This window comes from Astatotilapia calliptera, chromosome 17 (genome assembly GCF_964374335.1).
Source record: "Astatotilapia calliptera chromosome 17, fAstCal68.1, whole genome shotgun sequence".
Lineage (NCBI taxonomy): Eukaryota > Metazoa > Chordata > Actinopteri > Cichliformes > Cichlidae > Astatotilapia > Astatotilapia calliptera.
The window spans coordinates 13,861,743-13,883,063 of NC_137438.1; positions in this window are offsets into that span (position 1 = coordinate 13,861,743).

Consider the following 21,321-nt stretch of genomic DNA (forward strand, 5'->3'; position numbering starts at 1 on the left):
TGCACTTCTGGAAGAATGGTCGAGTTGAAGCTGTTAGAGCTACAAAGGGTGGGCCAGCATCATACTGAACCAAATGCATTAAGAATGGGATTTCACTCATGTTCATATGTGTGTAAAGGCAGACTTGTGAATACTTGGCATTACAGTATATAAATGAGTACAGGTTAAAACTATTCCCAAATTACTCTAGGCTTCCTTTTTTTTTTTTTTTTACCTTTTTCTTACTCCTACCACAGTGTTTTTTAATTTCATCAGTGTTGGGAAGGTTACTTTTAAAATGTATTCCATTACAGAATACAGAATACATGCCCCAAAATGTATTCTGTAACGTATTCCGTTACGTTACTCAATGACAGTAACGTATTCTGAATACTTTGGATTACTTAATATATTATCATGCTTTTTACAACAACGTGAATGTACTATTGCCGTGTGATTTATTACTATTACTGAAGGTCCGCGACTCCGAACTGTAGTATAGGGACCTCTGACTAATACGGCGGGGTCCCTGTCGGCTCGTAGCCGAAAACTAGCTTTACTTTGTTGTGTGGGTCAACTTTTCTTGCGAGAGACAGAGAGAGGCGTTGAAAGACTGCTCCAACGGAACTTATTGTTTTCGGAGGAAAACACGAACGTACAGTCGAGTCTTGATAGCTTGGCTGAAGTGGTTATTATTATATTTACCTGCTTCCAGCTCCCGTTTTTCCTCGATGACAACTCCTACCTTTCCACTCCCCTTTTTCTCTCTCCCTCCTCGCGCTCACAGACCCATAACGTGTATGGCAGTCCATTCTCTCTGCAACACGGACTACACTGCCCATGATGCTACATTCTTTAGAGCTATGCTTGTAGCATTCTGCCTGTTAGCTTAGCACAACAACAACAACAACAACGAAAAGGCGCTCTCTCACCTAGGAAACACACAGTCGCAGAGAGAGAGAGAGGGTCGCCCTGTAACCATGGAAACCGTAGCGCTGCCGCCTGGAACAACAGAACGTAGCTGTCAAACAAAACCCAAACAGTCCTGACCCGCGACAAAATGAAACAGGAAAGTACCGCAGTGTAATCCATTTATTTCAACAAAGTAACTGTATTCTGAATACCACCTTTTTAAACGGTAACTGTAACGGAATACAGTTACTCATATTTTGTATTTTAAATACGTAACGGCGGTACATGTATTCCGTTACTCCCCAACACTGAATTTCATTATAAATACAATAATGCACACATGCACACACATTCACTTAGAGATGGCCCGGAGCAGGAGTGTGCCATATTGAAGGTAAGTTTCAGAGTGAAGTAGTCAGTAACCTTCTTTATCCACATCAGTTCATTTTACAGTTAATTACCCAATTTTGCAGAAAGAATATTTCCATTACACAACATAGTGTGGTTGTGCATGTGTGTGTGTGTTACATAAATAGAATTTCACTCGCAATCATGGCTTTTCTGTGTTTATGTTTATTCATGTTTGTGTGCGTGTGAGTGTGTGCGCGGGTGGGTGTGCGTGTGTGTATTGCTTGGGTAGCAGTGTTTAAAGGTCTAATAGCTATGGGGCTAGAATTGGCCTTTTAAAGGTTAATTTACAGTGTTTAGACTTCATGAGTGTGTGTGCATATTGAAGTTTACGAGTTTTGTTATGTTTGCTGAGCAGTAAAGTAATTCACAGTATGAACCCCTCTCCTTCACATTGCTTGTAGGCATGTATGTGTTCTGTTCTATGTGTATGTGAACTTTAAACCACCTGACATTATGAATTGCTTGAAGGTGAGCTAACACAGCTGTGCTGCGTAATAATTAAGGAAAATATACTGGTATTTTGGAAAGTAATGCTGTTTTCTTTCTTCTTAGACTTAAAATGGACTGTTTTTTCTCAGCAAAAATGTTTCTTAAAAAATGTTTCTTGAAACAAGAACTAGAAACAGCTGGTCTAGCGCCATCAGAGGCTCCCTAAGAGAACCTTACCAATATGTATTTCCCTCTTTCCTGCAAAAATAAAGTAAATACAAAATACAGTTTTAAATAATGATTTCTTTTAGTAAGGGAACAAAGTTATCCAAACCTACCTGGCCCTGTGTGAAAAAGCAATTGAGCCCTAAATGTAATAACTGGTTGTGCCACCCTTGGGAGCAAGAACAGCAATCTTCTGAGTCTTTCATATTGGCGTGGAGGAATTTTGGCCCACTCTTCTTTCTTTTACTTCAGCCACATTGATGAGCTTTCAGGGAGAGGTTTTCGACACTCTACCAGCAGACGTGCCTTTGCGAGGTCCTTCCGCGCCTGGTCATGTAGCCAACGAAGCTTAAATTTTGGTAGTGTCACAGCAGCCAGCAAAGCATCTTCACTTCCAAGGACATGTGCAAACCTTGTTTTGACTGCCAGTAATAACGACACAGTAAAAGTGCAAAAAAGATTTTTGCATGAGAAAGTATGCATTGTTTCAACATTAAATTAATTAAACATTAACAGCATGCTGTAGTTTTATATAGAATGTATTTTAATTTGTAAATAGTGTGTATTTTACTACGCTGTATTTATTTTATTTATTTATTGGGGTTAAGTATCTGTAACTGTAACAGCATTCACTTGCATGTGAACAGCACAGCACAATATAAAAAGCAATTGAGTAAAACATTTCATTAAAGATAAACACAAATGAAAATATCATCTCTTACCTGGACAACTGTATCTGGTAGCCCAACAAGAATTTGCAGACCATTTTTTATAGCCAGAGTCTTGGTCATCAGCGATTCCAGTGTGGGTAGGAGTGTGGCATAAAAACAATGGTCTTCTCCTTGAAGAATGTCCAGTGCCACAGTAAGTGGTTTCATGACTGCACAGTACTCTCTGATACACTGATGCTCCCTCTCATTGAAACATTTCAACTGTAATGTGGATGAGATTGTGTTCAGCTCCACCACAGGTATCTTTGAAATTCTCTCCAGAGCATAATAGAACGAGTTCCACCTTGTTGTGCAAGGTACTAGTGGCTTCTTTGCAATAATGCCTTCCACAATCTCAGCAGCCACTGTGGAACGACTGGCCATGTTCCACAGCCCTGCACATTTTGTGGTGGCACTTCTGTAGATGGTTTTTGTTGCAGCTTCAGACAATAGCCACTTCTCCACATCAGTGCAAGAGATAAGATTCATTGTGTGCGATGCACATCTCTGATGTGGCGGTAAAGAAATTGCATCATCAGCATCATCAGCACCATTCTGCAGCACATCCCCAATCGAAACAAAAGTCACCTCATCCTCCTCATATTCAGAGTCATCTGACTCAGGTGGTGGCTGGTACACTTTAAAAGCCTTGACAAAATTGGAGCCATTATCCGTTACAGTTGATGTGATTTTAAACGATAGGCCATGAGATGAGTTAATGTTGTCCAGCTCAGATGCAATACTGTCATACGTATGTCGACCCAGAAATCGCCTGCATGCCATCGCTGCTTTCTCACATTTCATGTTTTGTGCATTTATCCAATGCGCGGTCACACCAAGAAAACTTTTATTATGCACAGTCCAAATGTCTTCTGTTGTGGAGATGTATTCTACCATGTCAAGTGTATTTTTGAGCTCTGACTCCATGTTGGCATATTCTTGGTCTAGGAAACTGGAAAATGTCTTTCTGTATGGTGCCTTCCCAGCTCTCCCTCGCACAGGTATATGACTAATCAGTTGTCTGAAAGCATGGGACTCAACCGTTGAGATGGGTTTCATGTCTTCCACAACATACCTGACAATCAGCCTGTGTAGCTGGGGCTGGGTGATGGACTGTGCAGCAGGCTGTCCAAAATCAAGCTTTCGTTGTTTTGCTGGAATAGCGTCAACAGAGCTAGAGTCACCGACGTTGCCTTCGGGTTCTTTTCCAACTAAGTTGGTAGATGCATGTTGTTTCTGAAGATGTTTCATCAGATTAGAATTGCTAGTCTTTGATGTCGAAAGAGTTTTAGAACCTCCACAGAGAGTACAGTTTACGACAATATTCCTGTCTTTTACCACCAGAAAGGAGAAATAATGTGAATATTTCCAGGACAGAAAACCCATGCCTGGACCATCTTCGACTGCCGCCATGATTGTAGCTTACGTCACAGTGTCACGTGCCCTTTTTACGTCCAACATGGAAACTGCAGTCGTGGTGCTTTCCTTTGTACTTGGGACTCGGAAATTCGGGACTGCAGATGAGCTGCATATGTGTTTAGTAGTAATTTGTTTTTGTAGAGGGCTAGCAAAACAAGCATTTTTGAGGGTGTCGCCATATTGGAATCCAGACTTCTCCAACGAGGCTAACCAGAACGCCGTTCACTCGAGTGTGACATTATTCCCAGGTTCGTGTTCCGATTTCCGAGGTAAGTCAAACGCAACACACAAAGTAACGAATAACGACCCTATCTAAATCCCAGTAACGAGTAACGCGTTCCTGATTTTGGCATAATAACTAGTTACCGTGCTCGTTACCGCAATAATAACGTAGTTACTGTAATGCGTTACTCAATAACGCGTTAGTCCCAACACTGGATATCACACAGAATTGTCACATGATATTAAACAGTAGCTGTTGGTAGAGTTACCAACCACAATGAAGCAGTTCTTTTTCATTTGTAGATTCAAACTGCTCTTTGTCTTTTTGGTCACAAGATGGCACTAAAGACGACTGTGTTGAAAACCTTGATTAATGAACAGTTTTTCATTACACATTTCAGTGCTTCATAAAGCTTCATTTTACCATCCTTACTATTTAAAACCCTAATAATCTGGATTTGGTAATCCCTAAAATCCTTAAAAACCTGTACCCGACACTCTTGGAAATTCTTTAGAAAGATTTAGTCAGAAGCAGGCAGAAACACTCGCTGCTGAAATCACCACCCTCAGAGGGTTGGTAAAAATCCCTCTCTCTAACAATAATTAAAAAAAAAAAAATTATAAAGAAATTCTCCTTGATTTTCATTTAGCTCCATCCTGTGGGATTTGCCTGGTTAGATTTGTTTACATGTTTGAATCACAGTGTTCAAGATGCTGCATCCACAGGGACTCTAAGATTTGCTTCTGGCTAGGTTGCACAGGGCCATATCTACTCAGGCCTTCTACCCAATCTGTCATCCATTTTGGTCCTCTCGAGTTACTGGCTGCCTCCACTCACTTGCTTCGCTCATGAAGGAGCAGGAGCCCTCTCAGGGCTACTGCCTGAGTATGGCATCAAGATTCTTGTTCTGGGAGTGGGTGTTGGGTGCGCCTCAGTGGCACCCTTTGTCTCCGTGGTCTGGCTAGCCTCTTTCTAGCCTATCATAACAGCCTGCTCAGTTGCAGTCTGTGCTTCTGCAGGACTCACTCAAGCCAATCTTCTGTCTGGCAGACTGAGGCTTTCCACAATTGATGCACAATCTCAAGAAACAATATAGAAAATGTATAAATTGGGTATCTGCTGTTAATAATCTCCTGATTGCATAGTTGAATAAAATTGTATTCTGGAGGCAGGGAGCACTGTTTGTATAGCTGGTAATTAAGACCAGTTTTAACACTAATAACTATTTATTCTTGCCTACCTGTCAGCACATGGAGTTTATCCACCTCTAATTAAATAAGTAAATACTGTAGGTTCGACCCTTTTTGGCAAGACATGTACCAGGTAGCGGATTTCTAGCAACATGTTTGAACCAGAGTATTAAAACAGATTGCAAAGATACTGCTACAACTGTTAATTTATTTGGAAAGTCGGAATGATGAACATTGCGTATAGTTTTAAGCACAGTGCCAGAGCTTCCAAATTAACTAATTATTCACAAAAATGTATCTAGCTAATTTGGGAGATTTTCATTGCAACCTGTAAAGAGTTTATTACACTATAAAAAGCTCCATAAAGCTAGGTCATCTTACTATTCATCAGTGACTGAAGAAAATAGGAACCCCAGTTTTCTTACCAAGTTTCTTTTTAGCACTCAAAAAGGCTGTGTTTCTATAAATAAAGTCTAATTGAAAACCTACCAGTTTTTGCCTCTGCCTGCATCTGCATTTTGGTCCATTTTCACACACTGGCCTTTGCTGCCATAACAGGTTTATTGTGCAGACAGAAGGATATCTTTTTCAGATTGAATGCACACCAAACTCCAAGATTTCTCACAGTGATACTATGGCAGATAAGGAAATGTGATTTAGAGTAAGTATCTCCTTAGATACTGTGTTTCTTCAAAGCACAGTATCTAACATGATCTTTTATGATATTTAGTTCTGAATATAATAATCTCAGTGTTGTCTATATTTAGAATTATGAAATCAAAGCTCATCTACACTTTTGTGTCTTTAAGACATGTTTATGGTTTAATTAATGGATTTGTATCACTTGTCTTCATTGATAATTAAAGCTGAGTATCATCTGTGTAGCTATGAAAATGCAAGCTATAGTTTTTAATATTATTAACTAAAGGAAGCATATGTATTTCATAAAATGTAACATCTTGCAAAATGCAAAATACAACTTTTACCGTTCCTTCAAAGCCACTTTTAAAATTATTAAATTTAAAAACAAATTATTTCAGAAAAACATTCTCACTTTAATCACACAGTTGCTGTGTATATTCTGCCAGTTTGACAAATTAGAAAGAAGCATTTAGGCTCATACACACAAAAAAGACAAATGACGCGCAAACTGAAGTTCACAAAAAACTCAAATGCAGACATAAGTCTGAATGACACAAAACAGGAGACAATTGTCATTCATTTCATTTTAGAAATGTAAGTCATTGTTCACTCTTTTTTGTAGCATTAAATGCTAAATGAAAAGGGTGTGGGACATGTACTTATGCCATGATTTTTTTCATAAGAACAAACAGCATGTTTGGACTTCAAAAAATCACCCAGTCTTGAGGTCACCTGTTCAGCATATAATTCAGTTATATATGTCTGTGAATGTTCTCAGTCATCCAGGTCATCATAGTCTAAGGAGCTTCGAAAGTGTCTGGATTTCTTTAAGATGAGGAGTGAAAGAAGCCATCTATGTCCATGGTGAACAACCCAACCATCTTTGAACAAAGGCGGTGGTTTACAGCACCAACTGTCTGCCATCTGTAATCCAGTTTTTAGATCCCTTCCCAGACACCTTAACACCCACTCAATGCTGGACCATTTGACCTCAGTACATCGCATGATAGGGTGGGGCTAGGTTTCACAATGGGTTCCCCTGAGACCTTGGTTGATTGTGACCTTACTCTGTTTTCACACCTTGCTTGTGTGATTAGGTAGAGGATCAATAGGGGGCCCATGACCCTCTTGGGGACACTCCCATAGGGCTTATCTAGAACTCTCTCTTAGGCAAGGCAAGGGAAGGCAAGGCAAGTTTATTTGTATAGCACAATTCAACAACAGGGTGATTCAAAGTGCTTTACAGAGACATTAGAAACTCAAATAAATAAAAAGCATGATTTAAAATTGATTAAAATGTCACAGGGTGGAAAGGGACAAGTCATCTAAGTTTTTCTACTATGCATGTTTTGCTGCGTTTTACCTTTTTAATATTTTAATATTGTACACTGGTTTATTTTTATGAGTTTTACTGCATGTTTTAATGGTATTTATTTGATGACTTGTCCTGGAAAGACTCCGCCCCTACCTGATAATAAACTGTTCACACCTGCGAGAGATCCCAGAGAGGCCAATAAGAGGGCCTGGCAGACCAAAGGAAGCAGTTCGACCGAGAGGCTAGAATGACGGCCAGGAGTAAGTGGTGCCAGGCGGCGGCGGCGCCTGCAAGCCGAAGGGGCTGGTGGAGCTGGGCGTTAAGAGAACGGACAGTACCAGCGCACAGGGCACCAGCGCAGAGGGCACCAGTGCAGAGAGTGACAGTACCAGCGGGGAGAGCGGAGACAGCACCAGCGAAAGGCACAGGACGGCTGTGTGGCTTTGCAGTTTTTAAGAAGCGGCGGGTGGAGTTGAGAGCTCTGCCCACCCGGGGTAAGTCTTTGACTTATCCCCTTTTATTGAATAAAAAACTGCCGGAAGAATAGTGACTGCCGCTCCTCCCTTTCTCTAGCATATCAAGACGCGAATGCGGAAAGGAAGGAGAGGACTCCGCTGGGTTTCCCTTTTACTTCGCTGGATTTCTTAACTCCCTGGGACTTTTATGCTGTGGTGGATGCCACTGGACTTTTAATGTTGTGTTTTATTGATTTTTATTGTGTTATCCCTTGGCCAAGGTTGTTTTAATTTATCTTACATTTTTAACTATTTAAATATAATAAATTATATTTTAATTCTACAGTTTTTTAATCGTGTGCTTTCCCTTGGCGGCTCCACTGCTCTGTCCGTTTGGAGGAAGGTTTCCTTCCTTTAAAAACGATACTGTGGAAACAAAATCAGCCTTCCGCTCCGTTACAAAAACAAGCAAACAAATAAACTAACTAGTTAACAAACAAACAAACAAAACAGTATATAAAATCAAAACAGATAAAATCAGAACAATAGATAAAAGTAGTTAAAATGTTAGTTTTGAAATTTAAGCTTAAAAGTGTGGATTTGGTGCTTTATTCAAATGCAGCTGAGAACAGGTGAGTCTTCAACCTGGATTTAAATAAACTGAGTGTTTCAGCTGATCTGAGGCTTTCTGGGAGTTTGTTCCAGATATGAGGAGCATAAAAGCTGAATGCAGCTTCTCCGTGTCTGGTTCTGACTCTGGGAACTGATAAAAGACCGGATCCAGATGACCTGAGGGATCTGGAAGGTTCATACTGGGTCAGGAGGTCACTGATGTATTTTGGTCCTAAACCATTCAGAGCTTTATAGACCAGCATCAGAACTTTAAAGTCTATCCTCTGACGGACAGGCAGCCAGTGTAAAGACCTCAGAGCTGGACTGATGTGATCCACTTTTTTGGTCTTAGTGAGGACTCGAGCAGCAGAGTTCTGAATGAGCTGTAGTTGTCTGACTGATTTTTTTAGGTAGACCTGTAAAGATGCTGTTACAGTAATCAAGCCTACTAAAGATGAATGCATGGACTAGTTTTTCCAGGTCCTGTTGAGACATCAGATCTTTTATCCTTGATATATTCTTGAGGTGATAGTAAGCTGATTTTGTTATTGTCTTAATGTGTTTTTCTAAGTTTAGGTCTGCATCCATCACTACACCCAAATTTCTCGCCTGGTTTGTGGTTTTTAGGTGTATAGATTGAAGTTCTCTGATGACCTGTAATCGTTTTTCTTTGGCGCCAAAGACTATTACCTCAGTTTTGTTTTTGTTTAGCTGGAGAAAATTGTGGCACAACCAGTCATTAATTTCCTCAATGCATTTACCAAGAGCCTGTACAGGGCCTTGGTCTCCTGGTGACATTGTAATATATATTTGTGTGTCATCTGCATAGCTGTGGTAGTTTATTTTGTTGTTCTTTATAATCTGTGCCAGTGGGAGCATGTAAATGTTAAACAGAGGGGGTCCCAAGATGGAACCTTGGGGAACTCCACATGTGATACTTGTCTGCTCAGATGTGAAGTTACCTATTGATACAAAGTATTTCCTGTTTTCTAAGTATGTTTTGAACCAGTTTAATACAGTTCCTGAAAGACCTGCCCAGTTCTCCAGTGCACTGAGATCCAGTAAAACTAAGACATTTTTCCACTGTCTGTGTTCAGACATATGTCATTAAACACTTTGGTCAGAGCGGTTTCAGTGCTGTGGTTCTGTCTAAAACCTGACTGGAAGGCATCATAGCAGTTATTCTGTGTTAAGAAGTAATTGAGCTGTTGAGAAACTGCTTTTTCAATGATTGTTAGGTTTTGTATTTTTGATTGTCATTTATGCTTAGAAATATTTAACCATATATGCTTAGAGGTATATAATCAATTGTGTAGTGATAGTCTGCAAACTTTGTGTGTATTAGAGAGCACTCTGGGAGCACGAGAGAGGTCGTACCTTGTTTTATTGTTTTATGGTAGGATTAACGTAGCTACGTCTGTTCTAGTCTAAGTGCTTTAACTGCTGGACTTCCTCACCGTGTTATCTAGGGTGAACCATCTAGGGTGAGGGGGAGGCTACCCTCTTCCTGACCAAGGATGTTTGCGTTTGTGCTTTTATGTTATATGACCCTTTGATCAGCAGCACACACACACACACACACACACACACACACACACGGTACTCTTTGTTTGCATGTGGACGTCATATGTTAATGAACCTATGCATATTCATGTAACCTCAATAAAAGAACAGTGTTACGGGAGAACGAACGAGAGCAACTGGGGTCAAGCGAAGGAACGGCGTCTGTCCGGTTCTCTCCCGTGCACGAGAAACATGAAGAACTTTGCCTACTTCGTGTCTTGCTTGCTGTGTAATTATATTGTCTTCAACGTTCCAGCGAATAGGTTCAAGCTACAAACCTATCAATGATCTTACTTAAAAATGGGAGATTTGAGATCGGCCTTAGTTGTTCATTTGTGTCTTGTCAAGATTGTCCTTTTTCAGTATAGGTTTTATTACAGCAGTTTTTAGTGGTTCCGTAAATACACCTGATAATAAAGAAAAGTTGACGATCTGTAACAGGTCTGACTCTAAAGTCTTTGAGACCTTTTTGAAAAAACTTGTTGCCAGGACATCACAGCAAGAGGAGTTCAGTTGACCTAAGATGTCCTCCAGGTCTTTGCTGTTACTAGGGTCAAACTGTTTCATGGTGTTTAAACAGTTTTTCGGTGGACACAGTACATAGTCTGGATCTGCTGTTGATGTACCAATTGCTTGTCTAATCTTTTGGATTTTTTCTGTGAAGAATTTGGCAAAGTCATTGCAGGCCATGGTTGAATGAAGTTCAGCTGCCACTGGCACAGGAGGGTCTTCAGTTATACACCGTTTTGTGATCACTGCTGTTGATATATTTGTGTGGGCTGAGATTTTACTTTCAAAGAAAACACAGTAATGATCAGACAGGCCCACATCAGACACAGTAATGTTTGAAATGCTCAGGTCCTTGGAGATCAGTAGGTCAAGAGTGTGTCCTCTATTATGTGTGGCCTCTGTTACATGCTGAGTCAGCCCAAAGTTGCCCAGAGTGTTACTCAGGTCTTTAGTCCCTTTGTCCTGAGGGTTGTCCACATGGATGTTAAAATCCCCAGCAATAATTACACAGTCGAAATCAACACAGATCACAGACAGCAGTTCACTGAGGTCATTAAAAAAGTCTGTGCAGTATTTGGGAGGCCTGTAAACATTAAGAAACACAACTTTGGATGGGGCCTTCAGCTGTAAAGCCACATATTCAAAAGACTGAAGAAGCTTCTTGGATTAGAGGTGCAACTCCAGATGCTTTTCTTTTCAAGCTCTTAGAATTTAGTCATATAGTTTTTAATGTAAACATTTGACAATATATTTTAGTACACCTGGCAAAGAGGAAAAAAATGAGTGAAGAAGAGTAATTTAAAAAAATTTAAGTAATCAAGACAAAGGCACTTGCAGAGACACTAAAAGAAATCATTCTCATTCCATTTTCAGAAAACTATGATTGTTTTCTCATTTTTTCTTTTGTTGTACTTTGTCTTTTTCATAGAAACAAAAACAATCTATGTTGTTTACAGAAGGCTAGGGTAATTTCTACTGCCACTATGATTTGACAAAAGAGGAAATAATTCTCTGAATTTCGATGCTGTAAAAATCTAAACAAATCCAGTCCTGCTTGCCTTGTTTCTCCTGGCAGAACACCAGTGCTACGTATTTTACGTTTGCCTACTGTGCTGGAGTTGTCACCGCTGCCGGGGTGAGCCATGTGGAAATTATTAAAGGACTCAAGATGCAAGCACTACTGATGTGAGGGAGCTTTATTTAAAGAGTGAACATACAACAAAGGTGAGAGTGGCAAAAACAGAACTGAAAACCTAAACTGGGAAAACAAAACAAAAACAAACCTGAAATCTTGAGATATGAAACATCGCTAAAGGGAGATGTAGAAAGATGCAGGGAAACCACACAGACAAACCAGCAACACACACCAGAAAACACAGGGGTTAAATACACACAGTGCAATCAGGGAATGGGAGACAGGAGGGAGACACAACTGGGGGAAATCAGAGCTGACGAGAGTGAGGGAAGTAAAACAGAATGCAATAACCTGAGACACTGACCTTTAAAATACACCTCTGTGCATTTCGAACACGTGTCACAACAATTAAGAGCAGCGGTCCGCGACCTTTTTTGCGCCACGGACCGGATTATGCCCGACAACATTTTCATGGATCGGCCTTTAAGGTGTCGCGGATAAATACAACAAAATAAAACTTGTACCGGTACCGAAAAAAAGTAAATTTATTCATAACACAAAAGACCAAGGAAAACCGAGTAAACGATAAAAACGATAACAAAATAACGCTCAAAACCGATAAAAACCCTGAAAAATATACATTTCACACCTGAGCCTCAACTCTCGCAGCCCGGTACCAAACGACTCACGGACCGGTACCGGTCCGAGGCCCGGGGGTTGGGGACCGCTGATTAAGAGGACCCGAGGGAAGCTCGGAAAGCTAGCAGAAGTTATTTGGAGAGGAGAGTGACTGCCGTTGGTTGAAAAGAGAGGTAAAAAAAACTTCAGTGGTGTGGAAACATTATGGGTTCGCGGAGTCAGACATGGATCAAGTAGACATAGTGTGTAAACTTTGCTACAGTGTCGTAGCTGCACCACAGAGCTACACTGCAAAGTTTACTAAACATAGATGTTTACATTTTTCATTTATTTTTATATTGCAAACATTTGCACTGTTATCAGTATTTGCACACTATTTTATATTATTTTTTGACAATCTTTAAAGTCATTATTCAATACATTGTTATTGTTAAATAAATATCGTGAAATAATCGAGATCTCAATTTCAGTGAAAATAATCATGATTATCATTTTTGCCATAATCGAGCAGCCCTAAGTAACACTACTACAAATTGCTATTCTAGAGAGATTGAAAAGTAAAGACTACTATTACTACAAATATTGCCATGACCTGGATGACTTAGAACCTACACAGACATACAAATTACTATGTCTGCGTAGGTTAAAATGCAGATAGACATTCAATAAATAAAATGAGGAACATCAAATAAACAAAAAATAAAACAGGCCTTTTTCTTTATGTATTTAAAAAGTAAGCAAATTCTTCCTCTTTACAAAAATGCTTCCTAGAAAGTAGGTAATGATTATTACCTAGTTCAAGTTATACTTTTCCAGCCCAAGTTTAATGATGTCTTTAGAATTAGCATGAATTAACCTTTACTTAGAGTCAACTGGAATAAGTGATTGATAGAGGGAATTTCACTTCAGTGATCAAACAAGGTGGAGGAAAGGAGTTATATTTACCTGCTGGATAGTTATAAGTGTAAGAAAATAACATTTAATTCATAGGCTATGGAGCAGTTATGTTACACTAATCAAATTATTATGGTGACGTATTCACAGGGTGATCTAACAGTGCATTATAATTTGGATGTAAAGTTCACTTCATTAATAGATAGCATTCTGCCAGGAGGAGCCCAAAGTAGCATCTCAAAAAAATGAGCAGATGAGATGAATTAGATGAGGGCGCGAGTAGATTAGAAGAAACTTTATTAATCCCTCAGGTGGTTTCCTCTGAGAAATTCAGTAATGACCTATTTACAAAAATAAGAGTGTAAGCTCAGGTTATAGATGTGTGCATCTCTCAGAAACAGTGAAACAATTTAGATAAACAAAAGGAGAGTGAAGAAGAATTGATCTGAATTGATCTATTTTGATAGAGCTAAGGATAATAACAATGGATTGGATTTATATAGCGCTTTTCAAGGCACCCAAAGCGCTTTACAATGCCACTATTTATTCACACACTGGTGGAGGTAAGCTACAGTTGTAGCCACAGCTGTCCTGGGGCAGACTGACAGAAGGACAGAAGCGAGGCTGCCATATCGTGCCATCGGCCCTTCTGGCCAACACCAGTAGGCAGTAGGGTAAAGTGTCTTGCCCAAGGACACAACGACCAGGACAGAGAGCCCGGGGATCGAACCGGTGACCTTCTGGTTACAGATACGCTTCCCAAACCCCTGAGCCATGGTCGCCCCAAAAGGTCTCCCCGTCTAATAGAAATTGTTGGTCACTGTGTGTGAAATCCTGAGGACTGTGACTCAGAGCACAGGAGAGCTGCATTATTACAGATAATTCCACCTGAAATCAGTACCTGCATGGTACTGATAATACCTAGACAATACATACACACAGAGGATAACCGGCAACTTGTGGGAGGACAGCTGAAACTAATCACAGACTAACAAGACAGGGGAAGCAGAACTGAACCCAAAACACATGAGACAAAAAACTATCAATATATGACAGGAAATGACTGACACTGAAACCACACACACACACACACACACACACACACACACACACACACACACGTTACACACTGAAGGACGACAGGGTTCATTCAGGTGCACATGAAGGTTTATTGCGCTGAAACACAGCAAAACAATTCAGTGTTACTGGCGGCTTCCATTGTAATAACTGGCCTGTGTGACTTTTGTAGCATTACGTGTAATGGCCCTGTATTAATCAGAAAATGACCAGTAAACAATAGACAACATAACATGTACTGGCTGGTCTATTTCCTATAACTTTAACTGAAACCAGCTAACAGTTTCCTTTCACAGTACTGATGGAACAACACGGTTACAGAGATTAATGCAGGAGGCTAACATGACTTAGCTAGCGCACAAACGTTACTAGCATTACCCACAGATAACGTGAAAAAACTCCCTTATTTGCTCACATTAAACACCATATAAACAAGAATTACACTCCAAACATGTTAATTAAGCATCAACTTTACATAAATGTATGTAATGCTCGTATATTGCTCTCACCTGAAACACAGCAAAACAATTCAGTGTTACTGGTGGCTTCCATTGTAATAACTGGCCTGCGTTACTTTTGTGTAGGATTATTTTGCCAGTTACCCGTTTGGCTGAGCCGCCACTGCCACCTACTGGCGAAACTAAATATCGCCCTAACATAACATCAGGTGGGAGCAAATGAGCTTTTCACTCTGTGTTATGATGCAAACTATTGTCACTATGGGCACGAACACATAAGAAACACATCTGAGACTTGTTCTTAATGCTCAAAATACTCCCCCCCCCCCCCCCCCCACACACACACACACACACACACACAAGCTTGACACAGGCAGAAGACCAGGAAAGTGAACTTAGCCTGATAGCCAGAAGGCTAAATAACAATACAGAACCAAAATATAAAATGATTAAAACATACAGCCTACAAAAAGGGCAGCAATGTGAAAGAAGGTCCTGACTTTAATTCCATCACCTGGCTGGGGCCTTTCTGTGTTCAGTGCTCAACTGACTTTGATCAGTGGCTGTTGATCAATGGTCATGACAATTTGCATAATAATGATCAAAAACCTCACAGCCCATTGTTCTCAGTAGTGCTAGTTTTGGTCATTTTGCCGGCGTACTATTTATAAAGCTGGGGAAACCTACTGTCAGCTGAGACTTAAGAAGTCACTTGGATGGGAAACGTTTTTCCCACTAAAAACGCTACGTCCAGATGAACAAAATCAATTTTCTGGGGATCCCAATCTTATATATTTTTCTTTAAATACAAGACAAAGTGATGCATTTCCTTGAAAACTGTTTTCAAAAACATGAACCACACAGGCTAAAGCTACCCAGTCATATGCAAGTGTTAAGGCCAATGTGCTACCCACCTGCCACTGGGACAAAACTTTCAATACAAGATCAGTAAATTTAGGTCTGGGTAATGTGCAATATCACAAACTAAGGTACCTTTTGGAACACCTTTTGGATACAGCTAAGACTCAAGTAGCTTAGATTCATAGAGTACAGAGGAAGTCTGATGAAAATAGTGCTACGGGTTCAAATATTGAGGGTGAGCACAAAAAACAACAATTGGTCCAGGAGAGTCGGTCAAACAATGATTTTAATGAACACACACGTGGGGAGATGAACACTGCACACAGACAGCATCGATCTCCGCCCAATAATACACAAGCAGTGTTTTTTATAACATCAGGGTATTATTTATGACGCCCCCTCATGTGTCAAAGCAGATACAATACATGCATAAGTTTCAAAACCACAAATGTTCTGTTGACGACTTTTGACACATTTAATAGGGCATCTTCTTCGTCTCGAGGCCAGGTGCTTCCTATTAATCTTCTAACTCTCGCTTATCTCCTGGAACAAACTGTCCCTTATGCAAACATAATCTTACAGTTACACGGTTTTGCAAACTATTATTTGAACTCTTACCTAAACATGAGTCTAACTACTGTTTTTGTGTGTGTGTGTGTGTGTGTGTGTGTGTGTGTGTGTGTGTGTGTGTGTGTGTGTGTGTGTGTGTCTCGACCTCAAAATGCACTTGGCCTCACCTCGCCCGTTGACGCTTCTGACCTTTTCCCAGACAGAAGCTCTCTGTGATAGGTGTAATCATCTTAACTAAGAACATGTGTAATCTATTGAATAAATGCTTTGATGAAATGATAATTAATGTGATGGTAATGATAATGGTTATGGATAGTAGCAGTAAAATATTTCCCTGATCTCCACAATAGCTATTGAATAACAAGAATAACCATAATCTCAAATAAAAACATCCTGCATGAAAATCAACCCTCTTTGTTGTCCCTTTATAGATGCACAAAACACACACAACAAGAGCCAACATAAAAAAAACAAAAAAACATGACGTGCATAGGGCAGGGGTGTGTGTGCCTGTGACACACACGCAGACCCGATACAAAGAATATCTTATGTTTGATTTTCAACATGCTATTATTAAGATATAAATGGGTTTTCCCACAATAAGAGAGGGTGCGGCAAAGTCATCAAAAAGCAGAACTGTGCTGTTTGGGAAACAGTCCTGTGTTTCCTATTGTTTAACCTATTACACTAAATACTGTCAAAAATGTTAAGCTTTTATTAGAGTCACAGTTTCATCTGTACTTGGTGATGTGTCAAAGTAACACATTATTAGCAGACTGAACAAATTGCAAAATATACTTTTCAATTTATGAAAAATAAAACAAATGTTTGAGCTAAAATATACTTAACTAGAGCAATCAAGTAAAAGCGCAGTTCCTTCACTGTACAAATGTTAATGTGATACTCAAGGTAAGACTGCTGCCACACCTGCTCCTGCAGCAGTTTAAAGCATCTGTCGATTAACTTCCCTGAACACACCGGTTACCTGGTTTATCAACATTGCAGATTAGCAGGAACAACAAAAGTACAAGTGAGCCAAACTTTTGCAATAAAAAAGTGTGGGTATATCAGTCCTTCATTTTTTTAAGCCGGCCAGCCTTTAAATATAAGGTTTGGCTGTTTGTATCTCAGTCACAGATTTGCATTGATTATGGCTTTAACTACATGTAGACAGAAAAGCTTCAATGGTTAGTGCTTCTTATAGCCAAAACTTTGTTTGCTGTGCTAAGCCTTTAGAAAAGAGCAATGGGGAATAAATGCATCATTTAAAAGATAGATGCAGCAATATCTCCCTAAACTGACAGTGTTTCCAAACTCTAGCTTAAATTGTCAAAAGGTTTTGAGGGGTAATTCATGTAGTGTGAGGTAGGAAATATCTCACCATGACTATTCATTCCATGCTCTCTGCCAGCTTTTATCAACAGGTATTCATGGACTCATCTTAATTTAGCGAATAAAGAAAAGCTAAAGATGTATGTTTAGCAAAAATAGAAAAGGGTCAGTGACGCATCATAGTTTTTCATTTATAATTTGTATAAAAAGCGGTTGCATACCCTTTTTTGTTTAAATGTGCAATTGAACAAGGGTGTGGTAACGTGCACTAGCAGAATGATTTGACAAAAGAGGAGATGAGCGTCTGATGTTCATGCTGTAAAAATATAAACACACCCAATCCTAAGCTCACCTGTTCAGTATATAAAGTGTAGGAGTGCTCCTGAGATTTAGTATCACAGTCCAGGGAAACTAATCTGCAAAACTGAAATGTTCATCACAATGAAGTTGACTACTCTGATTCTCCTCTGGGCACACTCCAGCACAGGTAACTGGACTTTTCTTATTATTTAGGATCTATCAGTAGGAAAATCGATTAATGCATGTGATGACCCCCCCCCCCCAAAAAAAAACAAAAACAAAAAACAAAAAACAACAACAAAAAAACAATAAAACTACAAAAAGATACACACACGCAAAAAAAACCAGGAGCCTCACAGAAAGAAATGCCATGATTTTCGGAAATCGTATTTCCTTCTTTTAGTTTGCAACTTCTGTTGCTGATTCTGTTTGCAAAACTGATGTGAAAATCGTTTAGTTTGGCCAAATTATTTCACTGAGCGGATTAGGTCTACTTCATGTTAGAAATGAGGAAGAGCAATTAACAAATCTACAGAAAGTGAATTTGAAATGAGCATGCTAATGGATATTAAGATTCATCATTCAATAGAAACTCATATTCACTGTGTGGTGTCATGTGATTGTTGTAACCTGTTATCTTGTAAATTGTTTGGGTGTGCTTTGAAAAAACAGACTTAACCCAGAGATAGCTTGGTGTTAAAGTTTAACCTTAATGTTCCATAAGAGCTGATCTAATCTTGTGGTCAGATTCTTTTCTCGCACTAGGTGGTGTTACACCGCTATCCATTTTTTTATTTATACAGAGATACAGAGATTAACAGCATTTCATCAATCGTTGTAACAGTGTAAAAAAATAGAAGAGATGAAGACTTTAATAATGCCAGTATACTGGGGTATTCAAAAACCTGTAATGTTTCATTTTAACTTCAGTCCTTTCAATGTTTCTCTCCTGATTGCAGCTGGAGCCCTTCAGTGTCAAACATGCACAGATCAGACGTGTTCAAGCACAGTACCGATTACATGTTCTTCAGGGAAGATGTGTGTTACAGCTACTATTTTAGGTAATCTTCTCTTCATATTATGTGATACACTTCAGTAAATTGCAAATACTGTGAGGTTATATGTACTTTTCATCAACATTAATGAACCACACTGTGAATTTGCAGCTACCTCATCTGGAAATACAACAACAGAAATCTACAAGGCATGTGCATCTTCCTCCCTGTGTCCAGCTACGGGCTCTCAGACATTTTCAGTCGACCTGGGTGTTCAAAGTGCTCTTGCATCTGCCACGTGCTGCAACACAGATAACTGCAACTCACAAACTCTGGCTGGTAAGCACAAATCAATGTGTTTTATTAAAGACACAATAACAGAAAGAGATAAGAAACAATATTCTGATATCTGCTGAAATGTTCTCTGTTGTGAATTGAAATTATGTTCTTTTCTGTTTCAGCTCCTACTCCTCAGTCAAGTAACGGCCAGCTATGTAACATTTGTTCCAACCCTTTGTGCAACACTCCAATACAATGTCAAGGAGTGGAGGACCAATGCTTTCAATCAATCAGTGAGTCTTCTTGATGTATACTTTAACAAAGATCAGCTTTAAATTCTTTTTTCTGCCTAGAATAACATTAACAAAGTTTGTTTTTTTTGTTTTTTTTTAACCAGTCACTGGAAACATTATCAAGCATTTTATCAATATTTGTAATAGATGTTATTTTGTACTTTGAATCATTAAAGATGACAATTAAGATGTGCTCATTAATCAGCTTTTGAAAGATTACAGATTTGTCCACAACGCATAAATATATTAGTTAACAAATATTCCCCAAACTGTTTTTAAAAATATTTCAATATTTGAAGCATGGAGGTATTGATTAATTTGCCACTTTTTGTCGTGACCAATCATTTGTTTAAAACAACCGCTGAAGACAAACAGACAAATGTCCATCAAAACTACAGCAAAGTAAAGAAAATACACATGAAAATATCAAGAGTAGCACTTTCATTTCTTGGAAAAATCAGTTACCTACTTTAAATGAAAACGCAGTTTACATGATGATAGAACACCCAGTGTACACTGTTCCAAAAAATAGTAATGTCAAAGTATCTTACTGTATAGTTTACAGTTTTGTACTGTATTTCTAGAATATCATTAAATTTACATAAGTAGACAGTGATTTTACATGTCAAAGGTAAAATAACCTTTAAAAAATAAATGTAGAGGTAGGAATTGCAATTAATATAAATCTCAAAGTATTCACAACATTCCTGAACAGAAATAGGCCTCTGCACCTGGGGTGAGGGTGTGGCCATGAAAACAATGTGACATGCCATTGGACGTTGGGACACATAATAACATGACGCTAAGCATCGGCATTGTAGGAAAAAATCCTAATATAAAAGTATTTTACTGTGTATTTTACAGTAATGTTCTGTTCTTCTAGAATATCATTAAAGTCACGTAAATAGACTGGGATTTCTCATTTCAAATGTAAATTAACGTTAAATCACTGTAATGTAATAAAACATAATTGTCATGATTATTAAATCTATCTGTCTGTACATATGCATATTTAGATTGTTAAAATACATTCACAAATGTATCACGATTTCACAAATATCTGTCCGTTATTTGAAAGATTGAACTGTTGAATTCAAATGTAATGCTATGGAAAAGTATATAACATGATTCCTATAAGCTTGAGTTACATCACAGTATTATTATCATTGCTATTTAGGGCGATCGTGGCTCAAGAGTTGGCAGTTTGCCTTGTGATTAGAAAGTTGCCAGTTCGCGCCCCGGCTCGAACACTCTCAGTATTGTGTCCGTGGTCAAGACTCTTCACCTACTGGTGCTGGCCAGAGGGGCCGATGGTGCGATATGGCAGCCTTGCCTCTGTCCTAGGGCATGCAATCAATTATTATTTAAACCAACTGTTAACTGTATATTTCTGTACATTTACGTATTATGATTCATATTGCCACATTCATTGACCTTGTTTATAGGTAATTTCATTGTTTGATCACGTTAAAATGTTCCTAATTTAATGTCTAAACGCACTTGGAAAAGGCAGAACCCCATGTAAGATTAGCACAACAAGCTCTATTTTCATCACTGAAATTAACTGTATTTTCATGAGAAAGTTATTTTCTGTTATTTTACGGTAGTATTTTGGCGCCCCAGCTGCCGGAATATTACCGTTTTTTTAAGATGTTTTTTTTAACAGTGTAGGAACACTGTTCGTTCATAGGAAATCACTTTGGCTTCTGACATTGTGAGTACATGTTTTCAATAGCATTATTGTGAAAGTCACCAAAACAATGAGGGAAAATCAGGCTCTGTTCTTCTCTTCAATTGAAAAATGTTTACCGGTGGATGTGGTATTATGACATCAGAAATGCTGAACAAACAACTACACCCTTTAGTGGTGTTCTCAGGTTTTAGAGTACACCC